Here is a 27,496-nt window from a genome sequence, read left to right as displayed (position 1 = left end):
GAATAAGTCGATCTTGCGGACAAGATAGACCTTCCTAGAATCTAAAGAAGACCTAATGACAAGCAAACCAATCAGACACTATCTTTCTCTAAATATGCTTTTATAAATAAAGGAAAACAAGTGTTTTAGGCCTACCTTAGGTCCAATGCAAGTTTGTGGATGCCCTTGCTCCTTCGATCCAATTGAGCTCCTTTGTCACGAATCTGCAAACACAAACAACCAAACAAATTAAATAGCACCTAAAAAGCCAATATCATAAAACATATTTAACATGAAAGTCAAGGAGTTCATGAAACAAATAACATGATACCATTTGTTGAGAAAAATGAGTTTGATTGTATTAATTCAAAAAGAAGAAGAACTTTACAACCTGTGCCTTGACGTTGTACAAGCTCCTCCCAGGGTCCAGCAAGAAGTCTCCTCTACTTTGACAAGTTTCACTCTCTTCCCAATGAAGCCAAAAAGGTATGTGATCTCTCCTCTTAAGCTCAACTAGGAAGTCTTAATTTCATTAGCATTTACCTTAAAAAATGTTCAGCTTCTAACCTCTCATGCAACCAGCCCAATGCCTGAATTTATAGTGCAATGGAGGGAAGTTACTAGGTCCTCCTTCAAAGGGATAAAGCCCTCCTTCAAAGGGATAGCTCCTCTCATCAAGGGATTAGCTCCTTCTCTTTTGGGATGCATGAACCACCTAAGAGCGGAAAATCCACGTCAAAATTCCTTATAAAATCATCTAGAATTAACCCAAAGTGAGTTTTTTAGAATAAACTTGCGCCTATTTGACTTTCACAGGGGTCCGCACCCACACCTTTAGGGACAGAGCGGGAAGGTCCACAGTTTTTGTAAACAGAAGGTGCTGGACCGCAGGTAACAGTGAGAGGAAGTGTGGAACCAGAGTTTCATTGATTTTCAATGTCTTTCTCTCATTTTCAAAGCTTGACTTGAAGAGCTGAGATCTGAGACTTGCTTAGGAGGACAGTACAAGTGATGATAGACCCATACTGATTGCAAATAATCATGGTGATGATATTTTTGTGTAACAAATTTCCCCCTAAAGTGCGAAGTCTGTAGTAGATGAGGATTTCATTTATCATTTAGGAAGAGTGACGTACTTTATCATTTCGAGGATCATCTTGTGGAGAGCTCGGTTGGAACTTGTAAAAACATTCAATGCAAAATATATATATGAGATCATATCATCGCTGAGGTAGGCATTCCCATACTCAGATCAAAACTGACTTAGAAAACTAACTACTGCTCTGATATAGGAATGATATTGTAATACATCACAAGTATAGACACATGTAGACATAGTATGGACGCAGCCATCTATTTATGAATAGTCCACAATATAATGAATACAAAATTCCTCGCAGCCTGGATTACGGAAACTAGACCCAGGGTCTTCATTTCTACTTCCCGAAACAGTATGATTCTATCCATGCGAATGAATGTGTTGAAGTCGAACATGGTAGAAACCACTTGATTACCAGTCAATGATGTAAAATGTTAACAAGTGTGAGAGAAACCACCAGTGATGTCAATGGCTCTCAAAGTACTCAATACAATCCATGAGATGTGAATAGATGTGTTGATGTTGAACATGTCACAGAATCCTTTGATTGAAGGTCAATGGTGCAACTTGTCGTCAAAGGCGAGAAACCTGCCATTCAGGCATGCAGATCCCAAGGTATTGACGATTTCTAGATCATCTTTCTAGATAATGAGCTGAAGTCGATAGAAAGCGGTCCGTCATAAGCAAGCCCACAACACGAAATCATAGATCAAGTTGAAGAAATTTAGTTGCAAGGACTGACTCAGGGATGGTCAAGATGGATGACAGATATTTTGCAGATGAATGGCTTATGGGAAGTGACCTCTTGAACACATAACGACACGACAGATGGCTTGGTGACAATTGACCCAAAGTTAATACCCAGAAACCGGCTGAATACTTTCAGTGTGGTTTGATCAACTGTTAGGCAAAGGATTTCCCAACCCAGGTGAATAAAAGTGTTGTGTTCAAGAGTGGTTACAAAGTATGACAAACAGGCTCATTTTTCTCTCATTTCCCCTACCATTTCTGGCAAGTACTCTTTATTTTTTGACAAGCTTGAGGAGAATAACATTTGCTTGATTATAAGCTCATCCTTCGGATGAGTCCAACTTAGTTTAAATTCGAACCCTAAGGAGTGGTTCGTTCCTGTTTGCAATTGAACAGGTCCTTTACTGTGAAATTTTAATGAGTCCAGTATAGGAGAAACTCGGCCTTTTTCAATTTTAGAGAGTCTAAATAAACTTAAGAAGACTCCAGGGTTGACCTTTTTCGTAAGTTTGTGTATCCCAAGCCCGAAAAAGTATAAAATAATACTTGAGAGAACTGCTTGATCTTTTACGACCAAGGAGTACTTTTCGTAATTAGTGCCCTTGATCCGAAAAAGTAAAAAAGCGATCAATGACACGTTGTTTTATAACCAATATCGAATTTGAAATGACAAAAATCCGACAATCTTTTGATGTTTTTACGGTCGGAAAAGAGCTGTAAGTGGACCGTCTTTTTAGTTTCGTTTTTAACGAGTTTAAAAAGAAAAACTCGGCGATCTTTTCATATTTTAGGAGTCAGAAAAGAGCTTAAAGGTGACTCTAAGGTTTCACTTTTTCATAAGTTTTAGCGAGTTCGAGAAAATGATAAAAATGTACACATGGTTTTCACTTTTTCATAAGTTTTAATGAGTTCGAAAAAATGATAAAAATGTACTCATATGGCCGACTTTCAATTTAATTTACGAGTAGGAAAAGATGGAAATAACTCGGCATTTTCATTTGTTTTATGAGAATGAAAGATAGCAAAATAATCTCGAGATTTTCATGAGTTTAACGAGTCTTGAAAATAACTAAAATTGACTCGAGAAAGGTTTCATTTTTACAAAAGCTTGAAACAAAGAAAAACTATGCTTCAAAGTAGTTTCATTTTTACACAAGCTTGAAACAGAGAGAAAACTGTGCTTGATGCCCCCTAAGCGTAACTGCTAGAGCGCATGCCCCCCCAGCTTCATTTCATTCAACTAAGTACACTGCTGGTAATTGATAGCTGGATGGAATGAAGGTTCAGTTACGAGATCATTTGAAAGACTCGACCTAAAACTATAAGAAAATTATGCAAAAACTGAAATAACTAACCTAAATATACAACTTAACATTTATGAGATCTAGTCAAACTCTCAACTCAATTAGAGGAGGATTTGTTTCATTTTTTAAACGAGCTTGACACAGGAAAAGAACTATGCTCGGATTCAGTTTCATGTTTACACAAGCTTGAAACAAAAAACTATGCTTGTTATAAGTTCGCATGCCCCAACATAATGACGCAAATCGAGGTACATGCCCCCAAGCTTCATTGCATTCAACCAGGTGGATGAAATGAAGGTTTACTTTCGAAATCTTGGAAAGACTCGTGGGAGTTGTTTCATTTTTTAGTGAGGTTGACACAGGAAAAGAACTATCCTCAAAACCCTTGTTTCATTTTTTAAACGAGCTTGACACAAGATAAGGAGTTATGCTCATAACTACTCTCTACAATCTACCTAACAAGGAACTATACTCTAAAAAACCTTGATTCATTTTTTAACGAGCTTGACACAAGACAAGGAACTATTCTCATAAAATCCTTGATACATTTTTTAACGAGCTTGACACAAGACAAGGAACTATGCTCATAAAATCCTTGATTCATTTTTTAACGAGCTTAACACAAGACAAGGAACTATGCTCATGACTACTCTCTACAATCTACCTATATAACCTATCCTTGTTTCATTTTTTAACGAGCTTGACGCAAGACAAGGAACTATGCTCAAGAAGTTCACATGCCCCAAACATAATGATGCAAAGCGAGGTACATGCCCCCCAAGCTTCATTTCATTCAACCAGGTGGATGGAATGAAGGTTTACTTTCAAGATTTAACTTGAAAAGGGAGTTGTTTCATTTTTTAAGGAGGTTGACACAAGAAAAGAACTATCCTCATACCTGATTCATTTTTTAACGAGGTTGACTCAGTAATAGGAAATTTCGTCGGCGCAGCCTGTTTCATTTTTTAACGAGGTTGATACAGGAAAAAACTATCCTCGCAACACCTTGTTTCATTTTTTAACGAGGTTGATACAGGAAAAAACTATCCTCGCACCTGATTCATTTTTTAATGAGGTCGAATCAGTAACAGGAACTATCCTCTGACACCCTGTTTCATTTTTTAACGAGGTTGACACAGGAAAAAAACTATCCTCGCACTTACTGATTCATTTTTTAACGAGTTCGACACAGTAAAAGGAACTTTCCTCGAACCAACTGATTCATTTTTTAATGAGGTTCACACAGGAAAAGAACTGTCCTCACACTCACTGATTCATTTTTTAACGAGGTCGACACAGTCAAAGGAACTTTCCTCGACCAACTGATTCATTTTTTAACGAGGTTGACACAAGAAAATAATTGTCCTCATGATAGCCTATTTCATTTTTTAACGCGGTTGATACAGGAAAAAACTATCCTTGCACTTACTGATCATGGCTTCCAACTGGAAGAAAGACATGTCAATGGACACACCTTGATCATGGCTTCCAAGAGGTCTTCATCAGAAGGAAGAATAGTTCTCTGGAAGGAATACATGTCAAGGGACTCAAAAGGGATAAGAACATCGTGTTCAAGTAATCCCATAGAGTTTTCCATGTCAATTACCGGATCTACATCAAAGGAAGATGAGCAAATAATGAGAGGCTCACGTACATCGGTAACTGAAAACATGGGACCAGTTGCCACATAATTAACCCGTGGCGGGGTAGATACCACTTGAGAATAAGGAACATTTAGGGCTATCATAGTATTGGTAGTTGAAACAAGACTAGGGAACGAAAGCTGGTCTACAGTCACAATATTTCCATTGTGAGGGAAAGACATCACGCGAAAGAGTGTCGATACAACAACTTTCATTGCATAAACATAGTCTCACCCAAGGAGTAAATTGAAATCCAAGGGACCTCAAACTACTATAAGATCAATACAGACAGTTTTACCTTCCAAGGTGTTATCACTTAGAACTAAAATTGATATATGTAACTTTTCATCCTAGCCCGATGACAAAGGTCAGTGCTAGTTTATTTTTGTTTTAATTTTCTTCCCTTAGAATTTGCAGTTTTGAAGAGTTTTTGAGTCAAGTTATTCTCAGCTCCCATTGGTTCCCCTCCATCTACCATTGTTTTATAGCCACCTGTTATCTTATGTCAGTCACCGTGCCTTTTTGTAATTTCGCAGCGCAATCATGATTAGGCAGTTTCGCAGCGCATCATTCAAATTTAAAACTGACAGCGCTGCGAAATCATGGATTCGTACATTTCGCAGCGAATCTTTCCCGAAATGTCAAATCCGTTAGGTGAGTCATAGGCCGTGTCTTCTCATGTCAGCTCATGTACCCCTCTTATCACATTTCACCACTCATTGCCACTATCACCACCACTAGATCTGTTGATACGCATGAATCATCATTTCCAAGAAAGACCACCGTGCATAAAACTTAATGATGGTCGTAAGTCTTGCATGAAATGAAAAATCTGCAAGATTACAACTTGAAAAAATTTAAATGGCAAATTTTAAAATTCAACTGCAAAGATAATCAAGCGAGGCTGAATTCAAATAGAAGCTGAATCACAATTCCAACCGGAGCTGGTAGTCATTGTTTGCGAAGATTTGGAAGAATCAATGGAGAAAAAGGAGCACAGATCTGGAAAATGTCTAAGGATTGAGCCTGAAGGCTTAGATATAACGCTGAGAAATAAAGAGGTGGAGAAAGCATTTAAAAAGGCCGGGTTCTGGAATTTTTGCAAAAATTTACAAGGAGGGCATGCACAGGTAACTAAAGAATTTGCACTTAACTTCACAGGCTTGAATTCAAAAGTAGCCATGATAGAATTTCAGGTTTCGCCAGAAGTGATATCTACTGTGACAGAGATCCCATGAGGACAAGAGCAATGGTTTAAAAATTTCAAGTTTGACATGAATCCTTGCAAGGAGTTTTTGAAGGATGAATTTGTAAATGAAGATTTAAGTAAGGCAGTGCCCAGGAGTTATGTCAAAGAATATTATGCTCATTTACTCACCTGCATACAGAAATATCTGACTTGTGAAGGAAGGTATAACAAGGTTTACTCTTACCATTTTAAACTCCTTTTGCATTTCACCGGGAAGGTCTCCATAGACTTACCTTTTTATCTTTTCCGTAGTTTGAGTAAGATGTGTGATAAGGTACAGCTGAGGAAAGAGGATTGTGAAACCTCTTTGTTTCATCATGGTTTGATCAAACTACTGGTTTTAGATGGGCTCCAAAAGGTAGACAGAGATTGGTATTCATTCATTTTTATGGCTGGCTTCAAAAGCCAGACTGGCCTCACTCCTCTACCTGCTAGAGATTTAACAATAGTTGAGCTCCAAACAGAAGCAAGAGCTAAAAGAGTTCCAAATTCACAAGTAAGAAAACAAGTGAAGCCACTCATCATCCAAGATCAACCTCAGCAATCAACTAAGGAAAAAGCTCATGGTAAAAAGACTGTACCTGAAACAAGCACATCTGAAGTAGTCTCAAGGATAAGAACAAGAAGCCAGATGAATAAGGAAAAAGGTAAAGCTATAGCAGTCGAAGAAAGTCCAGTGTCCAAGGGAAGTTTAAATGCCTTATTACAGGCTATTGACTTTGAGCAGTCTCTACCAGTTCAAATTGAGTTGATACAGTCAGAACAAGAAAGCACCAAGAAAGCCAAGGCCTCAAAAAGGCTTAAATTTGATGAGCCAGCTGAAGAGTTTGTTTTTAAACCTAGAAGACCTATGACAAGGAGATTCCAGCAAGTACAGGAAGCACTGTCAAGAACAGAGGAAACGGGGGAAGGGACACAACGTTGGCAAAAGAAAAACACAGGCAAAACAGTCATCACATCTAAAGAAGATAATATAGCAGACCTGAAGAGCCAATTAGAATCAGCTAAGCATGAGATTGCCAAATTGAAGAAAGCTGCTAGAAGACATGCAGTCATACAAGCAAACTATTATAAAACTCTATGGGAAGGGAATGCAACTGTAGAAGCCCAGCTGAATTCAGTGGTTGATGGCCATTCACAATTTCACACCTGGACAGTACCAGCAATCAAAGAAGCCAAGTACATCAGAAGGATCAATATGCAACTGAGAGCTGGGAATAAGGTTATGAAGAAACAAATTGAAGATCTGAAGGCACAGCTAAGCCAGCTTAAAGGACCTGCTAAATGAGTTTTCATTTCAAGTAAGATTATATTTCAAAATTTTGATAAGTTTGCTTGATCTTATCTTTCTGAAGAAATCTAAATCCCTATTTAGCCTTTGGAAAGTCTAAATAAGTTTTTGGCAATCAAGGACTCGGTTAATAAAGGTCTCAGGTTAAAAACAAGTTGTTTTAAATAACTCAGCAGTTTCGTAGCGCGCTACGAAACTGCTGAAAGTGATGATTTCAACATAATTCAAGCTATTTTGAAGTTGAAGCGGGAAAATTTTGAAGGACAGTTGTATACAACGAGAACACCTGAAGTTACAACAGCCAATCAGACTAGCACAAGTGGAAATAAATAGTTTGAATCAAAAAGTAGCATTTTGTCATATCATAAGGAAATTGAAGCATGTATCAGACAGCTTGAATACGTTTTCCTTTTTGTTTTCGAAACAGTGGATGACACATCATCAAATCAGGTTTCATAACAGTGGACAGCACATCAAAACGTGGCCACCGTCATATTTTGAGGGACAACAATTAAAAAACCGACTTATGAAGATTCGAAGATCATACAGCCGAGAAGCAAGGATAGTCTCCTAATTTTTCTGGACAATGAAGAAGATACAGCATCCAAGGTTAACATGGAGCATTAAACACCCATCTCAGCCAAACTGAAAGAGAACCAGATGTCATAGAAAGGAATCATCTTAATTAAAGCCATCATGCATGTAATATGGAGTTAGAATCATAGTTGATTTAGATCTCTAAAAAACTCCAGTCAACACTTTGTTGTATTTATTAAGTAGTTAGAGTTTAAGAGTTGTCAGTAATATAAGTAGTTTGCGAATTCCCCTCATTCTTGAGGAGGAATCTCGATCAGTTAGAATAAGAGCTCTATATATAGCTGAAACAACAATGTAATCATGGTTGGAAAATTTTATGGAAAAGCTTGTATTTGGCCTATGTAAGACTCATTTTCAGTAATACATGCTTGACTTTACTTCTCAGGATTCATGAAGGATTTTTTATGTTCAGAATATGTGATGTTGTCCTTTTCTTAATTCTTACAGTGGTATGGATGTATAATCACTCAGAATTCACTGAATGTGCTCTGACTTCCTGTATACATTTATAAACTGTGTGGTCCCATATGAGTTTATGTTCTGAATGTTTAAATGTTGAATGCCCTGACTTCCATGTAGGGTTGATTTCATTGTTATATTGAGGTGTTGTTGACTCCATAAGCCCAATGGATAGTTTTGTTTAATGTGTTTCCACCATTCATATTTTTCACAGTTGTTCTATAAGAGTTAGCCATCTTATCTTTAATCAAAACCATTAATCCATCAAGAGAGAGCCCTCTCAGGTTGAGGAGGCTAAGCCTCAGCCTAAAGTAGTTGAAATAGTTACTTAGAGTCAACTGACCAACAGCCTATCAAGATCTTATTTTGAGATAACATTTTGGTGTGTCTGTCGGGAGCCTGAAGATTATTCATTCCCGAAATCATGAAGCTGAACTTCTGAAGGTAGCAGGAGCTCAGAAGGTTTTCGAGGCTGCATTCTACCTTGGTGACTCCATACAATCTTAAAGTTAAAAAGGTGGCTTCGAGAGGAAGATATACAAGGAGTAATCCTGACCCAGATCCACCTACTCCTGTGGATAATCCAAACACCATCTCAAGGAGCAGGCAAAGATTTCCTGATATACCAGGTACTTCATCTTTTTCGAAATCTTTGTTCCCTGAATTTTCTAGAAGTCCTGAAGATAAAATTGTAGATGATAAAATTCATGAGGTATTGTTGAGGTCTGAGAACGAAGAAGAACTTATTGGAATTATTTTAGATTTACAAAAAAGAGGCATTGATACTTCATCCTTAGTGTCACAAAAAGATAAGGAAGAGTTTTGGGAGGTTGTTACTTCAGAATTACTGTTAGAAGAAGAAGATTTGAATCAACTCAAAGAGATTGATCCTTTTGAAGTTTTGCTCAAATCCAAAACTGGTTTACCCCTCCCAAATTGGAGTTCCTTTGTCAGTGGTTTGCAAAGTCCAAATAGTCCTTTTCGTACTAATACTTTATCTTCTACCTCTGCTAGCCCAAATAGTCCCCAGACACTATCTCACACTCGTTCTGGTCCCACCGGTCATACAATACCTGTTATCACTGCTCCTCCATTCATTATGGCTATATCTGCTAGGTATGCTCCACTAGCTCTCCTTGTTGTTTTACATGATCTTCCTAGCAAATATGCTGCCAGAATTCCAACATGGGGAGGAGATGAAGATATTACAGCAGAGGAACATGTGGATAGGTTCAATGATTTTGTTGACAGGGAAGAAGTGGATGATGAAGATGTAAAACTAAGATTGTTTGCTCAAACTTTCATTGGGGAAGTCAGAAAATGGTTTAAAGCCCTTAGAGCCGGAAGCATTCATAGTTGGGTAGAATTTGAAGATAGCTTTCTAAGGAAATGGGGAAACAGAACCAACCCTGTCCAAGCCCTTACTGAATACAACAATATTAGAAGAGCTCCAGAGGAAACTGTCCAAAACTTCTCTAAGAGGTTTAATAAAATATACAATTCTATTCCAGCTCATTTGAAACCTCCTGGAGCTTTGGCACAGTTGAGATATGCTGAATCATTTGATTCAGATTTCTCTCTTTTACTCAGAGAAAGGGAGTCTGCCTCTCTTGCTGACATGCAAAATGATGCAATTAAGGTGGAGGTGAATATGATGGCTGCTAAGAAATCAAATATGGCAAAGACTAAGCTGAAGGAAGAAGAGAAACCTTCTACCTCTGCTCCAGAAGACAAGTTTGAAACAATGATGAAAACCATGGAAAAATTGATGGACCGACTAGCTCTTGGGAATGCTTCTGCTCCTCCAGCACAGCAGGAACCTCAATTCAGGAACCCTCAGTACAGAAGACCTCAGAATCAGCAAAGGCCAAGAGACAACAGAAATCAGTAGTCAGATCCTCCAGTGAGACCTCCCTTCCAACAAAATTTGGTAGATGAAGAAGATGAGCCTGAAGTCCCTGAGGAATCAATCCATTGTTTTGATGAAGAAGTGTCAGGGATTTTCTTGACTAAGGAGGAACATGATGAGTCCAGTATGATAAAATCAAGAGAAGAGCCTTCAGATTTTTTAAAGGGCTATCAGCACGCTATCTTTGAGATGCAAAAGCAGTACAATCTTAGGAATAGAGATGTTCCTATTACAGCAAACAAAGCACAACCCAAGAAGAATACCTCAAGGACATTTGAAGATAAAAAGGAAAACTCAAAGGTGGTTGAAGGTAAGGATGATTCTCCTCTTGTCAAAAAGGATATTCAAATTCTTTCTCCTCCTAAAGAAATTGACAAGACTACTTATGTTTTTAATCTTGAGAACGAGATTGCAAAAATTAAGATATCAGTCCCTTTTAATGAAATTCTCAAGGTAGACAAATACAGAAGCAAAATTGTTGAAATGCTTAATTCACAACCAGGAGTGGCTGATATCCTAAATGTACAAGAAGATAATCCTGTTATCTGTTTGGGTCCAAGACTTGAGGATGAACAAAATGAAGAGTTTCCCCCTTTCTACATAAGCATTAGCATTCATGATATGACTCTACATAATGCTATGTTAGATTCGGGGGCATCACATAATCTCATGCCTAAGGTAATCATGGAAAGACTGGGGTTAGACGTAACTAGGCCATATAAGGATTTATTTTCCTTTGATTCAAAAAGAGTCCAATGCATTGGTTTGATAAAATATGTTGTTGTGGGGCTCACACAAATTCCAGCAAAAACAATTGTTATGGACATTGTTGTTGCAGAAATTCCACCGAAGTTTGGGATGCTTCTTTCAAGGTCATGGGCAACAAAAATCAAGGGCACAATGCAGATGGATCTTACATATGCTACCATCCCAGTGTTTGGTGAACAAAGGAGGTTGTATCGCGAGACAAGGATGACCTACATGGTAAGCAGCAAAGACAAGCCACAGAATTTTCCTATTTATTCATGTGATACTGGTCTTGGATCAGCTATCTTTTTCAATGAATCAGTTGGAAGAGAATCACAAGATGAACCTGCGGAAAAGCAGTGTCAAGAAGGTCAGCAAGGAGATGAAAGAGACATCATGGGTTTCTGGTCATTATACTTTGATGGATCAGCAGGAAAAGAAGGGGCAGGAGCTGGGATTTGGATCACTAGTCCAACTGAAGAAAGTAAGTTTCTCTCATACAAATTAAACTTTGATTGTACCAACAATATGGCTGAGTACGAATCTCTGATTTTAGGTTTGGAAGCCTTGATAAAATTGAAAGCTAAAAACATTGTTGTTTGTGGAGATTCTGAATTGGTAATCAAACAAGTAGAAGGTGCATATCAAACTAAGGATACAAGGATGAGAGCATACAGAAACTTAGTGTTGGAGATGTTGGAAAATTTTCAATACTATTCTTTTAGCATCAAAACTAGAGATCAAAACTCTATTGTAGATTCTCTTGATGTTTCTGCCAGTCTCTTTATCATTCCTAAACACTCTTCTGAAAATTATGAAGTGGAGGTTCGCCAATATGCACCTCAAATCACCCTAAATGCATGAGATGATGGCCACTCACTACAACATCATAAGGGCATAATCACTTTCCAAAAGCAAACCCAAAACTAACTAGGTACTTGTGGAATGAGGTAAATATATATGAAGGAGAGATAGTTCATGAATTCTTATCCATTTACCAATATAGGCTTGAGATCCAAAAGTGATGGGAGGATGAGCTCAAGGGATAAGATGGTGATTTCTCCAAGGTGGAATCATATAGGATTCAAATGTTTATCCAAGGTAAATGGTTGAAACAACCTCTGAATCTTTTGGAAGAGGAAGCTTCAATTTTTTATTATTTTATATTTTTTCCCCGAATTTCCGGAATCAATGCACCCCAATAGTTATGCAGGGTGCACTGCATAACACCTTGAGATAAGGAGAGAGTGCACTGCAACACAGTTGCTCAATTATGTAGGGCGCGATGGTCCTTAAAATATTGGAAACTCAGCAGTCAAGAGCAAAAATTTTGGGTAATGAAGGGAACTTGCTTAGGGCTTTGTGAAAGATGATGACAAGGGGGAATAGGATGTTGATTGATCCCATTAGGAGGATCACTGATAGGATATGACAAAATGGCCTATAAAAGAATTCCCTCTAAAGCGTAAAGTCATAAATGATGACTGATGACTAAATTTCTTTGCCTTGTGACAAGTCGAGATCAAGGACAATCGACAAGATTCATCTATTACAATACATTTACAACATGACATCTTTGTTTTCTGAGGGAGGAATACCCATACTCAACTCATAAGCTAACATAACATGTACAATGATCAAAAGACACGTCCACAGATGTAATTGGTGGACCCATGAATGGATGAATGTTTATATGATCACGACCATCATACATTGTGATCTTTGTATAACTCCTGAAATAGCAGCCCAGATGGATGAAACTAGATCTGGGGTCTTCTATCTTGTTCACATGACCAACTAATGTGTGAGTCTAACCATGTCAATCAATGAGTTGGAGTTGAACATGGTAGACACCATCTGATCACTGTTCAATGATGGAAGTTGTTAACATACGTGAGAGAAACCACCAATGATGTTAATGGCTCTCAAGGTACTATAGTACAATCTGTATGGTGTGAGTAAATGAGTTGATGTCGAACACAACATAAAACCTTTCGGTCAAAGGCCAATGATTTAAACCTATCACCGAGAGTGAGGAAACTTGCCATTGATGTATTCAAGCACCAAGGTACCAAAGGTGTGTTTCTAAGTCAACTTCCTGGATGATATGCTAATGTCGACAGGAAGCGACCCGCCGCTGGAGGGTCTTGATGTATCCCCTATCGATGACAAAGAACATGTATCATGATTGAGAAAGAATGATTAAAATGATGCTGATATGGAACTTGATCATGAAAGACAAACATGAAATGAAGGCTTAAGAGTATTGTAGAAAATATCAACTAAATGACATCTCTTGAACACATCGACGACACTGAATGGAGTTGGAAGCATTGATCCAAAACCGAAATGGAGGCTCTAGAAATGGTATGATAACCAAAAGACAAGCATATTACCCAACTCAACGACCATGGAGATGAAGTGGAAGAGTGTCATGTTCAAGATTAACTCACTTCCATTAGATAAATGGAATCCCTTGTTTTCCCAATTTCCCAAACCATACCGGTTAGTACCTCTTTATTTTTTAACAAGATTGAGGAGGATAACATATGATTGATCTATAAATTCATCCTTCGAGTGAATCCGTCTGAGTATATTTAATAAACCATAAGAAGGAATGGTTCAGTCTTATGATGTTTGACAATTCCATCACTCTTTGATGTTTAACCGAGTCTAGTGAAGGTAAAAGTTGACATCTTTTTCATGTTTAGAGAGTTTGAAAAAGAGGCAAAAAATAAAACTCCAAATGTTCATTTTCGTAGGTAGACATCCCTTAGGTCCAAAAGGTAGAAAACAATACCCAAGAGAACCTCTTAGCCATGTTTGACTAAGGTATTCCTTTTTCATAACTAGTTTATCGCAGTCTGGAAAAGGGTTAAACATATAATGAGTAGATGTCTTTTCATTTACTTTTATGAGTTTGAAAAGACAAGTACTCGACAATCTTTTCATATTTTGGGAGTTTGAAAAGAGTTGAAGATGACGACTCCTAGAGGAATGAGTGGTATAAAGGGTAGCAACTGGTACCGATCATAATGGAAATAATCAAAACATGCAAAGGTCAAGAGGTTGTCTATTAAGACCACTCATCACAGTGGTTCCTCAGGAAAGGGTAAAAACCAAGTGAAAGCGTATGATCGACCAAGCAGATGGTGACAATGCAATGAAAAAACCAAGGCTCATGTGGAAAAAATAGGCTGATAAAAATGTAAATCACGAGGGATAAAATGGGAATGGTTTCATTTTTACAGAAGCTTCAAACATGGGAAACTATGCTTGAAATTGGTTTCATTTTTACGCAATCTTTAAACATAGGAAATTATGCTTGAAAGTGATTTCATTTTTACACAAGCTTGAAACAGAGAAAAAATATTCTTGAAATAGGCTTGCATGCCCTCATCATAATGACTCAATTCGAGGTACATGCCCCCCAAGCTTCATTTCATGCACCTAATTAGACTACTAGGTACTAACAAGTGGATGGAATGAAGGATCATTTATGAGATCAAGTGAAAGATTCAACTGGGAATTTACCAGATCCAATCAAAGACTCAAATTTGAATGGGATCTGTTTCATTTCTTAACGAGCTTGATATAGGAAAATAACTATGCTCATAGGAACCTATTTCATTTTTTAATGAGGTTGACATAGTGAAATAACTATCCTCATAAGAGCTTGTTTCATTTTTCAATGAGCTTGACACCAGAAAAGGAACTCTACTCCAAAAGCTTGTTTCATTTTTAAGGATCTTGACACAAGAAAATGAACCCTGCTCCGAGAACCTTGTTTCATTTTTTAAAGAGATTGACACAAGAAAAGGAACTCTGCTCTAGAAGCTTAGATCATGACCTCCAAGAGACCATGGCTTCCAAGAGGTTCTCATCAGATGGGAGAAAAACACTCTGGAAGGGATGCATATTGCGGGATCCAATGGAAAGATCAAGCTCCAATGGCCCCAATATTTGATTCTCCATATCACCTACCGGATCTAGGTCAAAATAAGTTGAGTAGACAGTGAAAGGCTCATCTTCAGTAGTAGGTACATGAATGGGATAAGTTTCCACATAATTACGCTGTGGTAGGGAATATACCACCTACACATTCAGAACACTTAGGGAAGTAGGATTATTGGTAGTCAATTTAGGACCAACAAATCAAAGTTGATCGATAGCCACATTCCATCCATCATGCGAGAAGCACATCACTCGAAAGAGTGTGGATACAACAACATTCATAGCATAAACATAGTCTCACCCCAGGAGCAAAGTGAAGTCCAAAGGGTCCATGACAACAATAACATCAATACATACAATTTTTCCTCCCAAGGTAACAGGAAATTGAGGAAGGATCCCTAAGGGTTAATTGGTTCTTCTGTTAAAAGATAAGAGATTCAAAGTGGTAGACACAAGCTGTGGGGAACCCAAAGCTTTCCAAGCATATGAGGATAGAATACTAACATAATCTCCTTCATCTATAACAATGTGATGTGTGTCCTTATTATAATCCTTTACCATGATCTAAAAAGGTATGTAAGAAGGGAGACGAGGTTCTATTAATCGACTCCAATAAAATGCAATGACACATTTACTTGGAGGGGTTTTGTAGGAACGAGAGAAATTCTCCCTTGTCTAGTAGAATCATAAGAAACAAGAAGAACATAAGCGGTATGATCCTTACTCTCTATGGGAAAAAGACGAGGCTGAGAAGTTGTAAGGTTTTCCAACACTTTTGAGGATTCATCCATATAAGGACAAAGGTGAATAGGATGATTCCCTTCACATAATTTACAGGAAAATTTGAATTTACCCTTTTTCCAATGGACCTTACTATCACTAGTTGAGGGTTTGTTACCAACATGATCTCCAGAGGCTGACAACAAAGGTCGATGTGAGCATGTGGACCACACTTCTAATACCTTGGGAATACCAAGACAACCTATAATAAGGTGGTCACCGTTACATAACATGCAAGGGAATTTAATTTTGTGGGGCTGATTGGAAGGTTTGTCCACACTAGTTGTGTTCGTAGCAATGGTTTCTTGGTTTCCCACCTACTTATTTTGCTTCTTCTTATTCTTCCCTTTCTGCTTCTTCTTAGCTTCCTGGTTACTAGAATCAAGACTTTCACCATGGGCAGAGGAAGAAAGGGGTGAAGAAACAACAGGTGAAGAAGGAAAAGGGTCAACTTTAGGATCAACATGAGGTTGATGTTGTTTAGGTGGAGGAGAACTCGGTTGAGAAGTAGTTTGGACATTTAGAACCAAAGGGGTAAAAAATAATCAAAATGGTAAACCAATGGTAAATCGGGGAAGGGACAACATTGTCATATAAGGAGCACAAATATTTCTAAAAGAACAAAAAGGATTAGGATTCCCATAAGAGGGGCTTATTTGTTTGGTAGACTCAGGAACTTTTTCCATTAGTCTCAACCTAAGATCGACTAAGGAGTATTTCCACAGGAAGGATGTTGTTCCACAGTTAATTAATTGATTTTTGAAATTAAAGACACGAATAAAAACAAAGAGGGGTAACTAGGAAAAAGGGTTTACAAAGCAACCATGAACTACAATATACACCTTGGCGAACCAAGGACTTAACGTACAACAACCAATATCCCTAAATGTTGTGTTCGGTGTATCATGGTATACAAGGCGAAAAACTCGGTTACCTATGGATGGATAGAAACCTATGCAGGACTTCCAAAATATACGCGACAGTATGTAGAAGTGCAGTCCGTAGTAGTGTTGTATAATGCGTAACCGTTTTATGAGAGTGTTCCCATATACTTATCATGTGTGGAGCACCATCCGTTATACCCGAAGGTACGTGGAGAATGATCCTATACACTTACGTACGTGGAACGTGATTTCACCCCCCGAGATGCAACATTAGCAAACAACCGCAACTCCTACGTTTAACGATGCCGAAACACGTCACTAGCCTCGACCTCTATGTGTTTCATTAAGTTTCAAATGCTCCTTAGGTTAATTGAGATGAATTTTAGAGTTAATATTGAATTATATTTTAGTTTCAAGGCTCAAACTCAATGTCACATTAACACACCTATGATGTGACTAATATGAAAAAAATAACTCTTTTCATTTTCCTTTTAATAATGAAAGGCCTAACTAGGTAGGGGAAGAATAATTCAATCAACAGTGCAACAAACAAGTGATGCAACAATTGATCTCTATAACTTCGATTGTCCAATCAAAATCAAAGCCCTATATGCTATGCATGATGCATAAGATTTTTCTTTTGGATTCCACTTAATTTTCAGATGAAAACTAAGATATTTACTTAATCACTAATAAAAACAAATTTCAGAATGATGACTAAAACACCAATTCCTTCAAGCACTTAATGATCAAACAATTTAGTTTGATAATGACCTAATGACAAGAACAAAGGAAAATCTAAACAAATTCTTATCAGAGGAAAACAACACAAATGAAAACCAAATGGAGGTTTATCGGAGACCAAGACACACTCAGGGATATAAGAAGGACCAACCAAAACAAAGTTAATCGGAGAGAAAATCACAAAAAGGCATTTTTTTGCATCAAACAGAGACCGGAGAAGGTGTTGAAAGGGCCAGGGTGCACTGCAACGTAGGTGCAGAGAAGGCTAGGGTGCACTGCAACGTAGGTGCAGAGAATGCTAGGGTGCACTACAACACACTGCCCCTAGACCATAGGGTGTGGTGATAAAGGAAAGACAATTTTCGACACAAAAAATGCAAGTAAATCTCAATGAAAGGTCTTCCTATGTTTGATCAAGACTTAGTGAGACTATGAAGGTCTGAAGAAGAGGTAAGACAAGCACAATGGACAAGAAAACCACCAAGGTAATGAGTCGTTCCCATGTATGGTTGTTAATTTTTATACGAGATTTACAATTGCAGACAAAAGTATCTCCCCTAGGTCGGTGGCTAACCTAGAACAACAGAGAGACAAGGAATCCAATGCTTTTTCTTAAAGTAAATAGATGATGGAGTGATGCCTACCTGCAATCCTTCACACACTTCACTCCTTCTTTAGCTTGGAAGCTCCAATTCTAGCATTGATTTCCAAAATGAGAACCTTCATAGTTAGATAACACAAGCGAAGAAACTATGAGATCTATGCAGTATCATCTAAGTACTTCATTCAATAGATCAACATGGTATTGAAATAAGTGAAATAACAACATCACATATAGGAAAACAATGAATTATTTGCATTAATAAAAATGGAAGGAGATTATAACCATACGTAGCAGTTGATCTTGTAGAAGAGCTCCTCCAAGTTGTTGACTTGTCCTTTCCTTATCACAATATGCACCTATTATTACCAAAAACTGATCACCTAGCCATTTCTAACTAGGTGGATCGAAATACACCATGTGGATTTAATTTTACCATAGTAAAATCACTTTCACTAAGGAAAATACTTTAGTAAACCACTTCTATTAAATTATTTTCTGATTTAAATAAAAAACCACATGCAAATAATTAAATAAATCATTATTTATTTAATTTTCTCTAAGAATTATTATTATATTATTATTTAATAGTTATTCCTTGTCCCATTTGACTAAATCCCTTAGGAATATTTAAATAAATCATTATTTATTTGAATTTCCTTATTTTTGTTATTAGAATAATTATTAAATCACTATTTAATAATTATTTTGATTTCACACCTTTCTTGTTTCTCGCGAAATAGTTAATAAATAATTTTATTTGTTAATTATTCCAAAATAAAGGAATTTAACCATTTTAAATTCTTTTTCCATCTCCAATAAATATAATAATGTATTCCAAGTAGTTAGATATGAATTTAGTCAATAATATTTTATTATTCTCCATTTTCGAGATTAACTCCATACTTTGCTATATAAAGGAGGGTTTTTCATCCATTCCTCACCATGATCATTATCATCGTCAATATTATCGTCATTTTTTCTTGAGCTCCCACTTGACTTCTTCACTTTGTTTGTGTTTTTCACATGATTGAGAGAGGGAATGTATTTATGAAGCATCAAGGATATCAAAGGACCCATCCCACAAAGGGGGACTTATAGACCAATCTGTATATCTCCTTCACTAGGTGTTATCAATAAAGATCTATTTATTTAAATCGTCTTTCCACTGGGTTATTATTCAGGATCTATCATTCTGCTGCTATTTGTTTAAAATATTGTTTCCTTTTATTACATATTTTCCATTTGTGTTGCAGATCTAAAATGACAACAACCATTAACTTGTTGTTAGGGTCACTTGTCACCTAGTGACTTAAGTGAGGGTTTTTGGTACATCTTCCAAGAATTTTCATAATAACAAATGACGACTCCACTGGTTTAATAACCAAGTTCTTGGGTGACCGAAGTTTCATAAATTTTAGGGTTTCTTCAACCATTTGTTAGGCCTCTCAATTTTATTTCCAATTTTAGGCCATATTTTGTCTTATTTTCATATTCTTAAGGGTTTCTAGTCTTTTCTGCAGGTCATAGGTACCATCTAAGCAAGTGATGACAACATCTGTCTGAAAGTTGTTGGTTGAGACAAGCGAGAACAAAGCACACTTTTTTTTACTATTTAGTGCGATCCCTCTATCCAGAGCACACTTTTTGACCCAAAATCTGCGCTAGCTCATGAAACAGGTCAGTACCTGTGCTCCCCAGTTTTTCTGAAAAATTTTCAACTTTTTTACAATTTGTTCGAAATTGTTGTCTGTTGACTGGTTTGGGTTTTTCAAATTCTATTAATTGGTCTCCCTTAGGCCTAGATCCACTTTTTTTGTCTCTTTGAGGAAGGAATAACCCCCTATGGTTTCGAGTACTCCTCCACATTGGTAGGAAGACATTTGCTGAGAGAGGAGTCTAGGGTTTTCAACATTTTTAGCCTCTATTTTTTAGATCTGATTCATCACTTTTCAGATCCATTGGATAGGTTTGCTTTTTATTTTCTCACTTTATATTTTGGGTTTTCCATTCCCCCCCAGGATACCCTTGAGCATCCTAGATCTTAGAGCTTCATACCTGTCCTTTACAGTAGTTGTCACCTTTGATTTTTGTTGTTTGTATGCACCATTTTCAGCAGCCTAGAGCCTTTAGATCCCAGTCCCTTGACATCAAAAATTGTTGGCTTCTTTCTCTGTCTTTGAGTAGCTTGTTTTCCTTCTCTTTCCTAGCTACCTAGTATCCCCTTGTGGGTGGGGTTGTGTATGCTTGATTGACTGTTTAATTTTCTGTCATTTCAAATTCATTTACATCATTCCAATATTTTACTTTCAACAACATATGGAATCATGAAACATGCTTAATTAAATCATCCACTTGACACATATTTTACACACACTCACAACTTAAGCGACCAAGAACTTGGTTAACACCGCCAAGTGAAGACATTAAACACTACACCTTAATAAATCATGACACATGGATTAAGCCCACTTTGGGCATCAGGGCCAAACAATATTTGTAGTGTAGGTGTAGGGTCGATGGGATAGGCTTCCAATAACACCCATCAGTCACTTTTAATTGAGACATAGAATTTGTCATGTTAGGGAGATTAAAATCCTTCATCATCCCACGGTCAAAGCTCGAGTGCGTCAAAAACTCGATTCAGAGGGGGTTATGCTAGGTCATTGTGTGAGAAGTTCTCCTTGGGGCTACCCAGCCCATGGCAGGGAATTCCATGTAGTAGCTGACTACCAAGAAGCTCAAGAATCAACCACCCCATGGGCGAAGGTAACCATAGTGACTAGTCTTAGGAAAACACCTTATAGGACTCGCTGTGGGAAGCAGTTGGTCCTCTACCCCACCTTTCTCTGGACAACTCTACTTGCGAGGATGAGATTTTGTCAAGTAAGAATTTCTTTGGAAGGCCATATGAAACAATAAATTGAGGATTGTTTGAGGATTTAGATCACCTATAGGCTAGAGGTATTTTTTATTTGAGAGGATGTATTTGTTTGTATCATAGTAACATCGTTAAAATAGTTAGATTACACTTGGCACCACTACACTAGTTGTTTACTTTCTATTTTTTCTCTTTTATTCCTATCATTATCACTAAGTCTAGACATCATAGCACCTCCAAGGAATTTTTTGTGTCGAATTTGAGGACTTCACCCTCTATTCCCATTAGGCCATATCACTCCTCTTCGTCGGGAGCGAGTTCATCCTCCTAGTCCTCCATCGACTCATCATTCTAATTCAGATTCAGATTCTGTTGATTCATCCTTTGATTCCATGTCCCCTCATCCTCATATTTCCATCATGTCAGGCACCAATGCAGGTGCAGGAACCCAGGGCGGTAACCCAGGTACCGACCAGGGTACCCCCATTAGCGGAACCTCAACCGGTGTGGTGACTTCGATTCCCTTACTTCATTTTGTTGTTGGTCTAAGTCTCCTAGATTTTAACCAGCTTATTAATGATCCCCTTCTCCACAATCCCATTGGCCATCAATGACTGCAAAACTCCCTTCAGACATCCCAAAGTTTGAGGGTAATCCTGAAGAAGATCCAACTAATCATGTTCACTCCTTTCGTATGTGGTGTTCATCCAATTCTATTACCGATGACTCCATTCGTCTTCGGTTGTTCCAACGCATGCTCACTTGAGCTGCTTTGAAGTGGCATGTAGACCAGCCCAAGGCAACCCATTCCACTTTAGCGACTCTTGCCACGACATTTACTTCATATTTCTAGTTACCTCTCCATTATGATACCAATACTGAACTTTTGACGTCATTCGTCAAAATTCTTCCACTCGCCTTTTCGACCATGTTCAGGAATGGCGTAGAAGGAGGAGCGTCTTTTGAGCTCCTGTCTTTGAGGATCGAGTATATATGGATTGGTTTCTTATATCGATGTTGGCCCCCATTATGAAATATGTCTCTTCTTATTTTCCTCAATTTGAGGAAGAAGCTCTCCAAACAGCTCTAAAATTTGACCTGATTTCTGCCCAATTAGGTTACGTTTACACTGTCATCCTCAATCTACCTCAGCCTGGTGCTGCTAATGCGCTGGGGGCATCTCATGCCGCAAATTGAATTGTTGGAACTCTCTCACACCCCCAACCATATGCTCCTCCTCAGATGAGTTATGGTCAACCTCAGGGAGGGACCAGTCCCATGTACAATTATCCCTCCCCCAATCCTTATCAGGGCACTCCTTATCCAGGTCCTAGCACACCATATGCATATCCCTATTCGCATCAATAGATTCCAGGGTCAACTGTTGTAGAACTTGCTTATACCAATGTTTCCCCTATACATATTATCTGTATGCACAGCCTAGCGCTCTAAATCCTTCAGCACAAGTGCCTCATCCTCCCATGACTACTCTCCCTTCGCCGGAGCAAGCACCTCCTCCACAAGGAAAAGTGTATGCTCAACAGAGTGGTCCCAATCCCTTGCATACCAAGAAGAAGAATAAGGGGAAGGGAAATACGAAATATTAGCATCAAGGTAATCAAGGTACCTAGGGTGCTCAACCCAATGCCCCTCAAGGTCCTCCACCTAACCCTGCAACCCAACAATAAGGTGGTCAGCCCAAGCAGAACAAGGGTATACAAAAAAATCTTATGCTTGTTGTGGAGTCTATGATCATTATACTCATGAATGTCCCTTGTCACCTTAGACTCGACAAGTATGGGAAGCTCAAGCAACTTCTTAAGGATCGAAACCTTCTGCACCTCCTCCCCCTCCTACTTCATCTCAACCTACTATGCTTACCAACCCTTTCCCTCAACAAGGGTATATCGCTGCCCAACCTCCATAAGGTCATGCTGCTCAACCAACTCCTCCATTTGGTCACTGTGATTATCAAATTCTCATGATGAACTCTAGTGAGGTAAACATTGAATAAAAAAACCTCTAGACTCGATCATGCCAGTATGACAAGCCACCTGCTAAGTCTGCAACTGAGTCCCAATCCAGAGTGTCTACCGAGTCTCTATCGACACCCAATGGTACCTTAAAAATCCCTCAACCTAAGGTTGAGGCTATACCCACGATCTTGAAAGGTACGTTACATTGAAATGTTGCTTCTACCAAAGCTACCCATACATATAACATAGTAGATGATTTGGCGCATTCACTCTCTGCCATGTCAACACTGGAAGTCCTCCAAACGTGCCCATCACAACAAAAATATCTACTATCTACTCTAGGTGCTATAGATCCTCAAAACGATCAAATTATTATCTTCCATGTTGACAAGTCGGATAATCCTCCTTTACCTTCATCTGTTGGTTTCCAAATTCTAGTCTCCATTCGAAACACCACTGTCCAACAATGTATCATGGATGAAGGTGCATCCATCTATGTGATGACTGCCAATATTCAGAAACAACTTGGTTCCCCTGATCTATCTCCGTCCACCATCACTTTGTGTGCATGGTATGGTCAACCATCATAGCCCCTTGGATTATATCGCAACTGCCCAATCACAGTTGCTGGAAAGACCGTATGTATTGACATCAAAGTCATCAATGCTCCCCTTGACTACAAAATCCTTTTGGGTCATAGTTATACTTATGCCATGTCATCTGTCGCATATGCGGTTCACCGTAATATGTTATTCCACACAATAGAAAGATTTTCACCGTCAATCAGTTGATGTATTATGATCCAAAAGCCTAGACTTCATCTCAGACCAACATTTCGTTCGTGGCTGATAATAAGAATGTCTCATCTATTTCTCCATGAGTCTATAAATATTCCTCTTTGCTTGGTTCTTAGTATGGCCCACCGCTTACTCCTTCTGAGCCTAGCTCATTGAGTGTTTGCATGCACCAAGCATCGCAGGCCATCCACAAACGGGCCGCTATATCTGCACAACAATCCACACCTTCACAACCTTCTATGCCTGACTCAACCACGCCTAATGGTACAACTCCTCAAGGACCACCTCCTTTTGCTGGTGTCTCTCCTAATCCTTTTCCACCCAGTTCCATTCCCCCAACCCTTAACCATGTAGAAGTTGTTCCTCCAGGTCATTACCCTTTTGGTCAGACACCGTTATTGTTTCCACCTCCCAGAGTTTATTCTACACTGATCATGGCTACATTGAGTCTACCTAATATCACCCTAGGGATCCCAGTCTGGTACATTGACCCCCTTGCAAACACTCCACCTCATCAATTAAAACCTTACACCGCTTTGACCCCGGTCCAACCAATCATTCCTACCCCTGCCTTTCCTTTAGTTCCATAATAACCTTAGCAGGAGCCTACTCCTATTGTGAAATCATATGGTGACGGGGGAAAATCCCTAAAGAAGGGATCTCAAGAAAAGGATCCCCCATTAACTCCAGATGCCCCTAAGTTTCCAAAGCCTCTTCTTCCTTGTGCTTTGTGTGATGTTGTCAGTCATGCCACCAATAATTGTCCTGAACTCCCTCACATTAAATAGGTTGTCACTGATACCTTTCCCGATCCTAACATCCCTGAGGTCCAAGTAACCTTGCCTGTATCGGCTAAGAGAATCTGATTGTTACGCATAAAACATCCTTGCGCTTTGTGCGATAACGGTGACCATTATTCCCATCACTATCCTTGTCTTGAAGATTTTCGCAACACACTTCAAGTACTTCGTGAAATAGAAGCCGATCATATTGATTCCCCTTCTCCTTTACCTACAGATTCTGGTCCCACCCCTACTCCAGAACATGAGGTCTTCCAACCACCCATTGTGATCCCTCCCCTTGATGTCGAGATGACGGACAATTCTGCTCCCATCCTTAGCCTATAATCATTCATGAGATCACTCCCTATGAACTCCCTAGATATATCTTATTCTTATTCTGTTGAACCTCCTTAAGAAGACACATCGGTCTCAACATCGGTAGATGTCCCCTCTACTAGTCATATGTCTCCCAGTCATGATGATGCGTATGTGAACCTCATTTCTCATGAAGATGCTTCAGGTAGATCTTCCTCGTCATGTGGTATTTCTTCCCTCATATGCTCATCTTCTACTTTGATGAAGACATCTAGAACCATGACCACCCCTTACTACACTTGGGATGATATGCACCATTGTGCGTACTTCCTTTCGCAACAGACCCATGAAAAATATGTTGTGAATCCAAAGACTTCATTCATGGTGAAGTTGACTGGTTCAAAAATCCCATTCCTACACCTGATGTTTTTGAAGAAGGGAATATGTCCAATATTTCCCCACCATAAAGATCAATATTTCAGATAAACTAGAGGTTGAAGAAAACATTGTCTTGGGGGCACATTACAGCCTGGAAGAAATTGAGGCTTACACAAGGCTCTTTAAGGAATTCCATGATGTTTTCACCTGCTCTTGATTTGAAATTCCCAGAATTGATCCCTCCATTGTCTAACATCATATCAAAACTTTGCCCAATTCCACACCAGCATGTAGATCCTGTACCACTTGACCGACCATCGAAAGGCGTCGCGTGATTCCTCGCCACTCTAGGGGAAGACCTGTGCACTCATCTGTGTATCGATCCTCTAGATCACGCCATTCGTGCTCTATCACCCCAGTCAATAGCGTGTCGTATTTGCATGGGAGGTCCTCCAGTAGAGCTCTGTCATCCAACCTCTGTCTTGATGAAGTTCCATGCTGATGTGTAGCCCAAGGTGATGCAACTCGTCCTGCATATCCTGCTGGCCTCACCAGTGCTATATCTGCATTCCACAAAGTTTAGAAATCATTATCATATACATATATTTTATAAACTATAAATTCAAAAAATATATAGCAACTTTCACTTACCATATGGACCCCATGCTCGTCTTGGTGGAAGTGGTAAATCAGGATCCCCCTGACAGTTCATGTTGTTATATGGATAGTCATCTATGTATAGTGGCATCTAGTCCCAATGAGTAAAAAACTCACATCAAAACACTCGTCTGACTCCCCCTCCACCTCCTCATCTAAGTAGCTTCCCCCAACGGCGCATCCTCTGTTCCTGTGGCCCCCCATCACGAATCTGAACATGAGGTCGTATAGTGGGGATCTTCTCAAATAAGAGTGAGCATAAGACTATCCCAAAAAAATAAGTATCATTGGTTCCCCATCTACATAATGTCAATTGTCGTTTCAAAAAATATGACAACATTTGGGCCCACCCATAATATATCCCTCCCAAAACACTCTCCACTAACATCATCAACCCTCCTGTCATATGGTGGAAGGAATGGCTACCACAAATTCACAACACCATTGCAGATATAGGTCGTGTCTCCAATCTATCCATGTCTATTATTCATATAGTATTTCCCATCGCATGACTACCCCATCTATAACGACACTCAATAACCTCCTCAATATGCCTCCCACAAGGCAGAACTAGATGCATCTCCCCTACCACCCCCAAGGGGGGTAGTCTGGTCAAAAAGTATATATCCTAGATCATGAGTTTCATCTAGTGCCCTTGTACTACAAATACCTTTGATCTGGATCCCAATAGCTCACTATCCTCAATAGCAAGGGCTCACCATCCCTCATCAGTGGGTTCTTTAAGAACTTTAGCTCACCACATCGTGCCAGTATCCCTCTCACTGCTTGATTTCCCTGAATCTCAACGTGGAGGGTATCAAAATCTCTTTCTCGCCATGATATCTTTAAATCTGCCATACCTACAAGAAAACATTAATATTTTTCAGTTCATAATGAAAAAGACAGTCATGGATGCACTTAACCTTAGTTCCCAGTAGACCGAAATCCTGCCCAATCTCTCAATCCAGAGCATATTTATTCCCTCAAAAACTGCACTGAGCACACTTTTTGGCTCCATTTATGCCCTCCAGAGCGCAGATCTAGCCCCCAAAAGTTTGCTACGACCGTAAGGGAAGGAAAGGGTCTCCCAGAAAAAATTGAGGACCTAATCTGAAAATTTAAACCACTGAAATTGATGAGTATGGTTAGGCCACCTACCTCCAACTTACAGATCCTGATTCTGGTAGTTGGTTTTTCTGTTATGATCTCCACAAGATTTAGGGCCTTCTCCTCCTCTCCAAATTCTCCAAATCTCACTATGCAAATGAATTAGATTTGGAGGCAAGAAGTCCTTTAATAGGAAAAACCATAGTTTTTTCTGTCAGCCACTGCAACCAAACCATAGATCTATTTGACAAACCGCAAGCACCGTTGGAAAGATCTCACTGATTTCTATAACGGGTCTCTCTTGGTTTTTAGTAATTTGACACGTCACCTGACAACCATTTTTTCCATGAAGTTTCACTTTTCCACCCTTCAAAATCGAATCTCTTCATTTGAGCCACCTGTTCTCTAGTAAAACTTTACCTTTGCAATGGTTGACTCTCGTGTCAATTTTCTTCATGAGTAACCATCATTTACTCATGTTTTCATGGTCCCCAATGTGCCTCCACTATGTGGCAACATCATCAAGTCACCCTTGTTTAGAGAATCTAAGACATGTCACCCTTGTACTTATGGAGTCTGTTCCGAGTCCACATTCAGTCCCGTTACAGTGTTT

This window comes from Pinus tabuliformis, chromosome 3_2 (genome assembly GCF_031772625.1).
Source record: "Pinus tabuliformis cultivar Carrire ecotype Pingquan chromosome 3_2, CPIR1, whole genome shotgun sequence".
Lineage (NCBI taxonomy): Eukaryota > Viridiplantae > Streptophyta > Pinopsida > Pinales > Pinaceae > Pinus > Pinus tabuliformis.
This window is presented reverse-complemented; position numbering follows the sequence as displayed.